Raw genomic sequence first — 11,334 nt, 5'->3', positions numbered from 1 at the left:
TTCATAGGCTACGTTGCTCCGATTGGGCTTAAATTATGCAGGCAACTATAAAACATCATTCTCTACAACTTTCATGTTTTATACTAAGGCCAATTCGGCCTCTAACTAGGGGTAACAGTACCGGGCAGAATAGGGGAAATTGAAACCCTAATCTGGAATTTTCTGCACAACATGGAAATTTTTCGCAATTAGCTACAATTTACGCACTATAGCTTCATTCTAGACTATCCCAAGCCATCATCCATGGCCACACAATATTCAACATATAAAAACATAAAAATCAAGAATAAATATAAAATTCACCAATCTCTACCAAAAATCAAGAAATCTTCCATAAAATCACATCTTTAACCAACACAAGTCATTAATTTAACATTGTCAAGACCAAAGATGGAATTCCTTAGCTACTCACCTTGCAACCTCAAGAAAGGAAGCTACTTAGCACCACTTTCTTCCAACCCACTTCACCAACTACTTCAATACTACTAAGAGACGAATTTTTATGGAGCAAATCAAAGTTTTAACGGTTAGATTATAGGATTGAGCAAGATTGGATGAAGAAAGTTGGAGGGTTTTCTTTTCTTTTCTCCTTGAGAGAATCGGCCAAGAGAGGGGAAAATAAGATGGTTTTTGATCAATTTTTGGGTTTTAGTAAAGTTAATGAATAGTGGTCAAAATCCAAGAACCAACCACTTCGCGACACCTAGCACCTTTTTAATTCAAAGCTATCCTTTTGTCTCTCTATCCTTAATCCAACTAAGCAACCTCTACTTATCTCCCAGCACCTAGTAAATTAATTCCTATATACAAAACTTAACCTAATTGGCCGAATTTTATCGAACTTACCGCACTAGTGGGTCCCACATCCGGTATATGCTCTGAATTTCTCAAAAACTAACCGATACTAGAAAAATCATTTTAAAACTATATTTATTCATAAAACTTATCTAGAAAATTTTCCTAATAAAGAAAATGCAGAAAAGCATGCAATTAAATAGAATAAAACCTAGAAAATAAGAAAATTACGGGTCCTCACAGTTCCACAAATTCACATATCATAAGTGAAGCAATACTTCTCAATCACTCTTCAAACTAAAACCTCAAGAGATAAAAGCAATACTAATTTCCCGAATAAGATGAAAGTCTCAGTTCTCACATAAATACAAGTACAATCGTAGTCTCAAATATTACACAAGATAAAACTAGACCTTCAACTGAACAGGAGATAATCCAACCAGTCACATGAATAAGTACTACAAGCACTTCTTTCGTCTCGAGCCCTGTGGAGGGGAAATAAAATATTTGGGGGTGAGCTAGAAACTCAGCGAGTAACCAGTAAAAGCAGTCATCAAATTAGTTTCTCAATAGTTCATTTCAATGATGTCATGAATCAGTAATCAAATGTACGTTTATTGCTCTCGTGAGCCAGTGAAATCATTGTACTTAAACATCCAACGCTCAAATCGATTAGTTAACAGTGAAACAGTGATAGGGAGCTCTTTGGTGCTCCAGATGAACAGTAAACAGTGGTGGAGACGTTGGTGTTCAGCACAAGACTTCCCAAGAACTCATTGAAGCCAAATCATGTCATAAACTCACATGCAAGCATACATGATATGCAATCGAGTAAAGAATGCAAGAAACAGTTCATAAGTAACTTTGAAAATAATTTGGGGTCACTCACCAATCACGGCTCAGGAACCATCCATCATATATCATTGCCTTGCTCAAGTCCAAGCCCTAGATCACAAACTCAAAGCAATCAAACACTCTCAAAGTTCGGACAGCACTTCCCCTTAATTTCTTCATTTTCACCCTACAATCAAAAATCCATGCTCATAACAATTAACCACAATCACACATATGATTCAAAAACCATAAAACACATCCAATTAGGCCACAATACCCTTCAAGCAAAGCCAATTAGAAGCTTAAGAGTCAACCATAAGAAAACCCCCAAATCAAAACCCTAGAATCGGAATTTATCCCCACAAGCGAAAATTTTCCACATTCGATCGTAATTAATGCACAAAAACTTTATTTAACACCATTCTAATCCAACAATCCAAAGCCAATCCATGATTATCATATAAAATCAGAAAAATTCCCAATAAATCAGAAATTGGACCAACTCCACTTAAAACCATGAAATCATCCACAATATAGCATATTTAACCACTACTAAGTACTAAATACCATTATCAAAACAACAAAGGAACTTTCTTAGCAACTCACCTTATAACTCAAGAAAGGTCGGAACTTAAAGCTTCCCTCTCAAAAATAACTCCACTATCACCTTTAACCCTTCTTAGCTAGCACTTGTACGGAGTATTTTCCAAAACCATCAGTGAAATCTCAAGATTTGGACAAGAAAGTAAAACTAGAAAATGAAGAACTTTTCTCTCTTATTTCTCTCCCAAACAGCCGACCAAGCAAGGAGCAAAAAATGAAGATATTTCAACCAAAAACAAGATAAGAAGGAAGAAAATCAGCTGGTCAAAGTTGATGGCCGACATGCCTCGTCACAATCCGGTCGGTTTCTGGCCGGATTTCCGGCAGGATTCAAGGCAGTAGCAGATCCAATTTTTTTTCAAATCCCTCAAGCAATCCGGCCAAGAACTGGCCGGGTGTCCGGCCGGATTTGGTACAAAACATTTTCAACAAAAATTTTTCGTTTCTTTTCCTTTCGGGCGTCATATATCTACAATCTACACTCATATAAAATTTAAAAGAAATCCTCTTTAATTAATTCACTGCTATTGCATGAATAGGTACCAAATTTCTAACATAAGGCAGCAACTGGCAATGTTTAATTAATAAAGTGTACAATTCCCTCCCCCCTTGTATCCATTATTTCTTTTTCCATTGCTCGCTCCAATGTGATTCTTTACGTATATAGATACCAAATCATGTTAGAACCCACTTAATTAGAGATACATAAGAGTATTTCTTAACTATCAGTAGTTTATTTCAAAAAATATTTACTATCAAGAAGTATAGCTAGCCACAATTACTCAGATATCTCGTAATCCTAGAAGAATCCTTCTTTAGAGATACATGAGTGTATTTTCCAATCATTAGTAGTTTATCGCAAAAAATATTTGTGATCAAGAAGTACAGCTAGCCACAATTACTCAGATACCTTGTAATCTTGAAGGAATCCCACTTTGTTGTATTCCCTATTTCATTCGTGTAATTTACAATGACTCAATTTGCTTATCTTTATCTTTGTATGTGTCAGTCTATAGTGATCAAGAAGTACAGCTAACCACAATCACTCAGATACCTTATAATCTTGAAAGAATCCCTCTTTGTTGTACTCTCTATTTCATTTGTGTAATTTACAACGACTCAATTTGGTTATCTTTATCTTTGTATGTGCCAGTCTACTGTGATGTGAATACCCATACACAGTTGGTAATGCAGTCTAAATTGTACGGTGTCACTGCTATCCTGCAACAAGAATAAAAAAAAAGCGACAATTATCTTCATACTCTCCCTGTTATTTTATATGCCTATAAACTTCCTAAGATTCGTCTACTGAGTCAAATTTACAAATACTTGGCATGCATAAGTTCCCTGTCCATACCTTCCCCAAGTTGGCTCTTAGTATATCTAACTTGTGCTACCCACAGTTTTCTTGTTTAGGAGTTTTCGTCAGAGTTTCAATTTCATTATTCATGTCACACCATCTTAAACAAGTTACACAAACAAAATCATGCAAGTAAGTTCATCCCCCTTCAGTCACAAAGCAAGCCAAATATTGCGATGAGTTTGCAATATTCTTACCTATGATTTAGTCCAATTCGATTTAGTTTGCAACCAATTTCTTTCACTAGGTAAGTTCAGCAAAATAATATGTACATAGCATAACACATATATCTACAATCTGCACTTATACTAACCAAGTTTAAAAGAAATTCTCTTTAATTAATTCACTACTATTGCACGAATATGTACCAAATTTCTAACATGAAGTAGCAACCAGTAATGTTTAATTACTAAAGTGTGCAGTTCCCTCCCCCTTGTACCCACTATTCCTTTTTTTATTATTATTTTCCACTCAAATATGATTCTCTACGTATATGGATGCCAAATCATATTAGAACCCACTTAATTAGAGATACATGAGAGTATTTCTTAACTATCGGACACGAGGCAAGGACGGTTGCTAGTTCAACCGTTCTTGAACAATGTAACTTATTTTGAACATTTTGTAATTCTATGTAAATTTCTTGTACATTCTTACAATAGAGGTGTGATATTGTGTTATTGTTCATATGGATCTCATATATAATAATTCATCTATACTGTTAAATTTTACAAGTAGTTCATATAAAGTTACATCTTGTTAAAAAAATATTACATCATTCCGAACAGTTGTTACAGGCAACCGTCGAGACTCGCATCCTCAACTATCAGTAGTTTATCTCAAAATATATTTGATATCAAGGAGTATAGTTATCCACAATCACTCAAATATCTCATAATTTTGGAAGAATCCTTATTTAGAGATATATGAGTATTTCTCAACTATCAGTAATTTATCTCAAAAAAAATTGCTATCAAAAAGTATAACTAGCCACAATCACTCAGATACCTTGTAATCCTGGTAGAATTTTGTTGTACTCCTTATTTCATTCGTATAATTTACAATAACTCACTTTACTTATCTTTTATCTTTGTATGTGTCAGTTTACTATGATGTGAACACCCATCTACAGCCAGTAATACATTCTAAACTGTATGGTATCACTGCTATCCTACAACAAGAATGAAAAAAGAAAGTAATGATTTCCTTCATACTCTTTCTATTATTTTATATGCCGATAAGCTTTCTTCATACTCTTTCTATTATTTTATATGCCGATAAACTTCTCAAGTCATTTAATTCGTCTACTAAGTCAAATTTACAAACACTTGGCATGCATAAGTTCCTTGTGCATACCTCTCCCAAGTTGGCTCTTACTATATTTATATACCTTAGATGAAAAATCATTAGATGTAGTTTAGGACATGGTTCAGTGATATTACCTTCGTCGAATTGGGGCATTATGTTTCACCAATGTTGGCTGGCACAGTTGTTATTACTTAGTTGTTCAACAAAACTGGAGACTGTTGTAAATGTATTTTCTCTATTTCCTTCTACTTTGCTGCCTGCCCTGGAAAGGATGCAGAGAAATTGTCCTAACAATTTTTAACCTCATTCAATTGTTGCATTCCCTTCTAAAGATGTCTACAAAGATAAATTGGTCATTTCATCTTCACTCAAAATGCCTCACGAGCTTGGCTTCCTCTCTATAGATTTGGCCTTCTTTCTTCTTCACATAATTGTGCCCTAAATTTCTCCTCGCACTTCAATGTTTGCATTTTTATCTCTTAATTATTTTTGGCAAATATCCGTAGAGATAGCAAGACTTATTTTGGTGTACAAAAGAATGAATCCATGCTTTTTTGACTTTTTCCTTTCATTTTATGCGGTTGATTCAAAATTTTGCATTTGATATTTGAATTTTGAATCAGTCCATTTGTTCCAAATGAACACCGTTAGGATTTCAATACATTTTTTACTTTTTTATTCTACCCACTTATTGTAACGATGTCGTTTTTGGTTTAGCAACAGAATTAGTAGACGTGGCTTCTTCTTCACCCCTTATCAAATTTTGTGAGAGGATTGTTCAGGAACGGTCGGCCTGATGACCGTTCCTGCCCCAAATCCGATGTTGAGAGCCAAGCGGCGTGCTCCTGCTCCAACTGCATGTCAGGAAGCAGGAAGAAGACGTCGTCATTTAGCTAAAGGAATGTGTGTTTTGTAGAAACGGTGTCGTCCCAGCTTGGCGGAGGTTTATGATATGTATAACCGAATTTTGTTAATAAGATTCTTTCTCTCTCTTCGTTCAATTCTGAATTCTCTGAATCTTCGTTCAAAACTGGTCCATCAAGATCCTGACACTGCAGCTCCAGCACTGTCTGCCCGGCTGTTTCGCCACTATAACTCACAAAGTCACAACCGATGCTCATATGAATTTGATCCGCCGATACTCATCCGCTTGTCTCGACCCCTTACCATCAACATTATCATCTGCTTATACGGCATCAATCTTGTCACTTTTAAAACGGTGCAAGACCATCCGAAGCCTGGAACAAGTCCACCCTCACATCATCCACAAGGGCTGCGAACAGGATCCCTTCTTAATTACCCAATTTCTGTCCCTCTGCATCGCTCTCTCTTCTGACCTCTCCTACCCTACCGCTGTCTTCGAACGCGCCATTCAACCCAATATTTATCTCTGGAACACCCTGCTCAAGGGCTACTGTAGACATTCCTCTTTGGTCAATTCATTTTCGCTTTTCAGTCGAATGAAAAAGTCTACGAATGCAAGCCCGGATGAGTATACTTTCCCGCCGTTGATCAACAAGTGTGCTAATGTTTTGGCGTTGAGGGAAGGGCGGGTTCTCCACGAGTCAATAGTAAGGTGTGGTATTGAAACTGATGTGTACGTGGGTTCTAGCTTAGTTGACTTCTATGGCAAGTGCAGGGAGATCGAGTGCTCCCGGAAGATGTTTGATATTATGCCCGTTAGAAACGAAGTCACTTGGACGGCTATGCTTATTGGCTATCTGAATGTCGGAGAGGCATTGGAGGTGAAGAACTTGTTTGATGAATGACTAATAGGAATTTAGCATCCTGGAATGCGATGATTAGTAGCTTTGTTAGATTCGGTGATTTGAGGAGTGCTAGGGAATTATTTAATGAGATGCTCGAGAAGAATGCTATTTCCTATACCACTATAATTAATAGGCATGTCAAGGCCAGTGACATGGTGTCTGCAAGGATGTTATTCGAGCAAACAGATGAAAAAGATATTGTATCCTGGTCTGCCTTGATATCCGGGTATTCCCAGAATGGACAGCCCAGCGAGGCAATACCAATGTTTTATAGGATGCAGTGTAGGAGCGTCAAACCGGATAAGTTCACTATGGTGAGCTTGATGTCTGCTTGTTCCCAATTGGGTTGTTTGGAATTGGCAAAAATAATTGATTCTTATATGCATCAAAGCTCATTTGATCTCAAGCGTGTTCAAGTTGTTGCAGCTCTCATAGATATGAATGCCAAGTGTGGGAACATGGACAGAGCATCAACATTGTTTGAGCAAATGCCTACGCATGATGTGATCTCATACTGCTCAATGATACAGGGCCTATCCATTCATGGGAGTGGTCCACAGGCTGTGGCACTGTTTGAAAGGATACTAAAGGAAGGACTTGTGCTTGATACTACAGCCTTTACGGTAATTCTAACAGCTTGCAGTCATGCTGGTCTCATTAAGGAAGGTTGCCATTATTTTGACTCTATAGTTAATGAATTCTCTCTTGAGCCTTCTCCGGATCAGTATGCATGCCTCATTGACCTTCTTGGTCGATCAGGAAAGCTTAAAGATGCTTACGACATTCTTAAGTCAATGCCCGCAAAGCCCCATGCTGGTGCTTGGGGTGCACTTTGTGACGCCCTGAGGCAGAAGGAAAGGGAAAAATTTCTGGTGAATAGTGTTTTGTGGAGAATCCGGCCAGAAGCCGTGCAAATTCCTTATATTTTTCTTAAAAATTCCCTTTTCTTTGACAAATACCACTTTATAATGGCCCTACTACTCAATCACCCCACAATAAATGCCAATGAACCTAGAAAGTAGGGTTTCACGTTTGGTTTCAAGATTGGAGCAAAATTAGGATTTTCGTGATTTTTTAGCCGGATGAATTTTCGGTACGGAGCAAGGATCAAATTTGGAGATTAAAAGTGAATTTTAAGTGAGAAATAATATGTGATTAGAAGCAATGATACAAGGTTAGTAAATAGGAAGTAAAAACCCTAGTACGTGTGTTTTTAAGAAAAACGGCGCGAACCGGCGGGTACCGCGCACTACCGATTGAACGCACCACTTGACCACCATTTTCTTACCATACAAGCTTATTGACTTTTGAGTAAAATATCTTCTTAATTGGCAGCTGCTTTGACCGAAAATTAAGGCTTAAAATAGCAAGGAAAAGAAAGAGAAAAATGAAAGGTGGTGGTGGCGACAAGTGTCGCCACCCTAGAGTTTCTTGACCAAGAGTTGGTCTTTCTATTTATCTCCAAATTTTGCACTTTCCTCTCCATTTCAGCTACTCCTTGGCCGAGAGAAAGAAGGGAAAAACACCAAGAGAAGATTTCTCCATTTCTTCTTGAATCCAACCACAAAGTGAGAAAACAAAGGAAATAAACCGATTAAACTCACCTTTGAGTGTTTAGTTAGTGAAGTGTTGGTTGTGAAGGGGAAAGCTAAGGCTACACTTGGTGGACACTAATCAAGGTAAAGATGATGAGTTCCCTAATTCTTACTTTCAATCTTGTGTAAATTAGCTTGGTAACTCAAATTTATGGTGAATCATGGATGCTATCATGTTTTGAGGGGTTTTTCCCTTTTGGTTATGTGAACTAGGGTTTGAGGACTTGCTGCCAAACTTGATGTATGATTCATATAGGTTGTATTTAAGGTTATATAAGGGGTTTTGGTAGTGTTGGAAGTAAGAAATCAAGGAAGGTTGCATTGAAAACTGAAAATTCCAGATTTCTGGAAAATTTCCCCTCTTTCTGCCCGGTTTTGTTACTGCATGTTAGAGGCCGAATTGGCCTTAGGGTAAAACATGAAAGTTGTAGAGAATGGTATTTTATAGGTGCCTAAAAAATTTCAGCTCAATCAGAGCAATGTACCTCGTGAAAAGACCAAAATACCCTTACTATTTTAAAGTTTTTCCCAGTAGTCCGTTTGGTCAGTTTATCCAGTTTATCACGTTTATTCACTAGGATCCGTACTGATTTAGCTTTTTTCTAAAACATGAAAGTTTTAGTATTCTGTCTTAGCTTTTAAAAGCCTCCAAGAACACCTTAATCGGACCTTGGTAACCTGAGATATGACCATTCCAGTGCAGTGCGGTTAAATAGCCGACTAGTTGTATTTTGGTTTTGTAAATTGAGGATTTGACTAAGTTGCATCAGAAACTGGACTAAGTGATCTTCATGAACATTGTAGCCCTGTGTCTTAGCTTCAAAACGGCATAAGTTGCGTCTCAATCCGATAAGCGTAGCCTCGGATGTGTTATTTCCGCAACCACACGTCGAATCTGTCTTTTGCTAGATTGTATTTCCGCACTTGTTATCACTTTGATTTTTGTTCTTATGTTGTTATGAGCCTATGGAACGGCTATTTACTTGAATCTATGATATGTATGACTTTGGGATTGGCTGAGAGAAAAATAATGAAGCCTAAATGGCTGGAAAATTAGGTAAACACAAGGGGCATGCTGCCAAATTTTCACGAGAAAGATAAACTAGCCTTTGGAGTTCTAGTTCTATATTTGGAAAATTTGACTTGGATACACTGAAAACTAGGTTGAGGTGTCTTCATGAAAGTTGTAACTCTTTGTCTAAGCTTCGAGACACTACCTAGTACATTTTGATCTGATAACCACAACTCCAGTTATGGGCAAAATCGTGTAACCCGTTTTGTACCATTTTCATTTCCGCGCACGCCCGATGCATTCCTTTACTGTTTTTCCACTTTGATTGTTTTAGTCCTTATTTCCATTTGTGATCTAGGGCTTGGACTTGAGCAAGACAATAATAAATGATGGATGAGGTTCGTGAGTCGTGGTTGGTGAGTGATCCCTCAACTATTTCCAAAGTTACTTTTGAACTAATTCTTGCATTTATTACTCCATTGCATATCATTTGGGTTTGGGTGTGTGCCATGACATAATTTGGCTCCAATGAGTTCCTGGAAAGTCTTGTGCTTAGAACCAATGTCTTCATTATTGTTTACACATTCTTTGGAGCACGATGGCTCCTTACTTCTGTTTAACGGTTACCTGATCTAAACGAGCGTTGGATATTTAAGTACAAGAACTTCACTGGCTCACATGAGCAATAAATGAACATTTGATTACTGCATCATGACATCATATCAATGCTTTATTGTGAAATATACTTGGCTGTTGATTTTACTGGTCACTCACTGAGTTTCTAGCTCACCCCCTATTATCTTCTTCTCCCCACAGGGATCGAAGTAAAGGAAGAACTTGTATTTGGATCTCTGTGTGGCTGGATGGCGTACATCTTGTATAGTTTAGATTTGGTTTTGGTTTATGTACTTTTGGGCCTGTATAAATATTTGGAATTGAATCGGATGTATATCTACATTCTACGCTTAGAACTAGTTTCTGCTTCACTTATGATATGTAATTTTTGGAGAATTGGATGTATTATTTGAGTTGTACCTTGTATTTTACTTGAGGAATGTAGTAAGTGAGTGAGTCCCGGCGAGAGCTGGGCAGGTAGTCCGCTAAACCCTTTGGTTCGCCTTAGGGGGAGGTGGGGCCGTCACACACTTCTTGGCGCTTGCAAGCTTCATTGTGACCTTGAATTGGGGGAGGAGGTAGCATGTAGACTAATTGAGCTTAAGCCCTTAAATGTTGGGAATTATGTGTTGTTATCAGATATCTATGCTGCTGCAAATAAGTGGTTGGATGTTTCATTTTTGAGGCTCAAAATTAGGGAGAAAGGACTCAAGAAAATTCCCGGTTGTAGTTGGATATGAAGTAGAAAATCTTGGTTTATTGAAGTTACTTTTTCCACAAAGAAGACTGGGACTAAGGTCTTTAATCATCAGACACCAGCAGGGAAGCTCAATACCGAGGAAGATAGCCAGTTGTAGTTGAGTATGAAGTATAAAATCTTGGTATAAAGACATTAGCTTTTCTAGAAAGAAGCTTGGGACTGAGTTCTTCATTCATTAGATGCCCTCAGAAGCTCAATACTAAATTTAAAATTGCTGGCTGCTAGGATTCAAAATATCAATTTTGAGGACATATGAGGTTTGTTCTGCTGGGAGTTTGGATATTAACACTCTGATCAGGAAGGGACATACAATTTGTGAATATTGAGTAGGTTATGTTTTCTGACATGATTAATCCGAGCAGGCAATCTTGTCAATCTGTGAGGGTTCCTCATTTAGTTTTATGAAGTTTCTGATAATGTCAAATATGCAAAGTAAATGCAGCTGACTACCGTTATGGCTGCCATTGCATTTAGTGACCTGGAGTTAACATTCTTTACTATTGTTTCTTAATCATTTTTGCTTTAATTCATGGTGGGAAGCCTTGATACTCTGATGTTAATATGAAATTATGAGTTGATGGATGTAAACCCAAGAAAGCATGGAATGCATGGCCAACAGGTTTCTGGAAAGTAGACCACTTCCTCAGAAATGCATTCATCAAGGTTTTGATTTTGTTAATCTT

At 37.5% G+C, this 11,334-nt stretch overlaps 1 pseudogene; it reads left to right on the top strand.

The window, feature by feature from the left end:
• Positions 1-6,021: 6,021 nt before the first annotated feature.
• On the top strand, positions 6,022-10,631 carry LOC113769587 (annotated as a pseudogene).
• The last annotated feature ends 703 nt before the right edge of the window (positions 10,632-11,334 follow it).

Source organism: Coffea eugenioides, chromosome 1, assembly GCF_003713205.1.
Source record: "Coffea eugenioides isolate CCC68of chromosome 1, Ceug_1.0, whole genome shotgun sequence".
Classification (NCBI taxonomy): domain Eukaryota; kingdom Viridiplantae; phylum Streptophyta; class Magnoliopsida; order Gentianales; family Rubiaceae; genus Coffea; species Coffea eugenioides.
The sequence above is the reverse complement of the archived record's forward strand: the minus strand, read 5'-3'. Positions and strand labels throughout refer to the sequence as shown.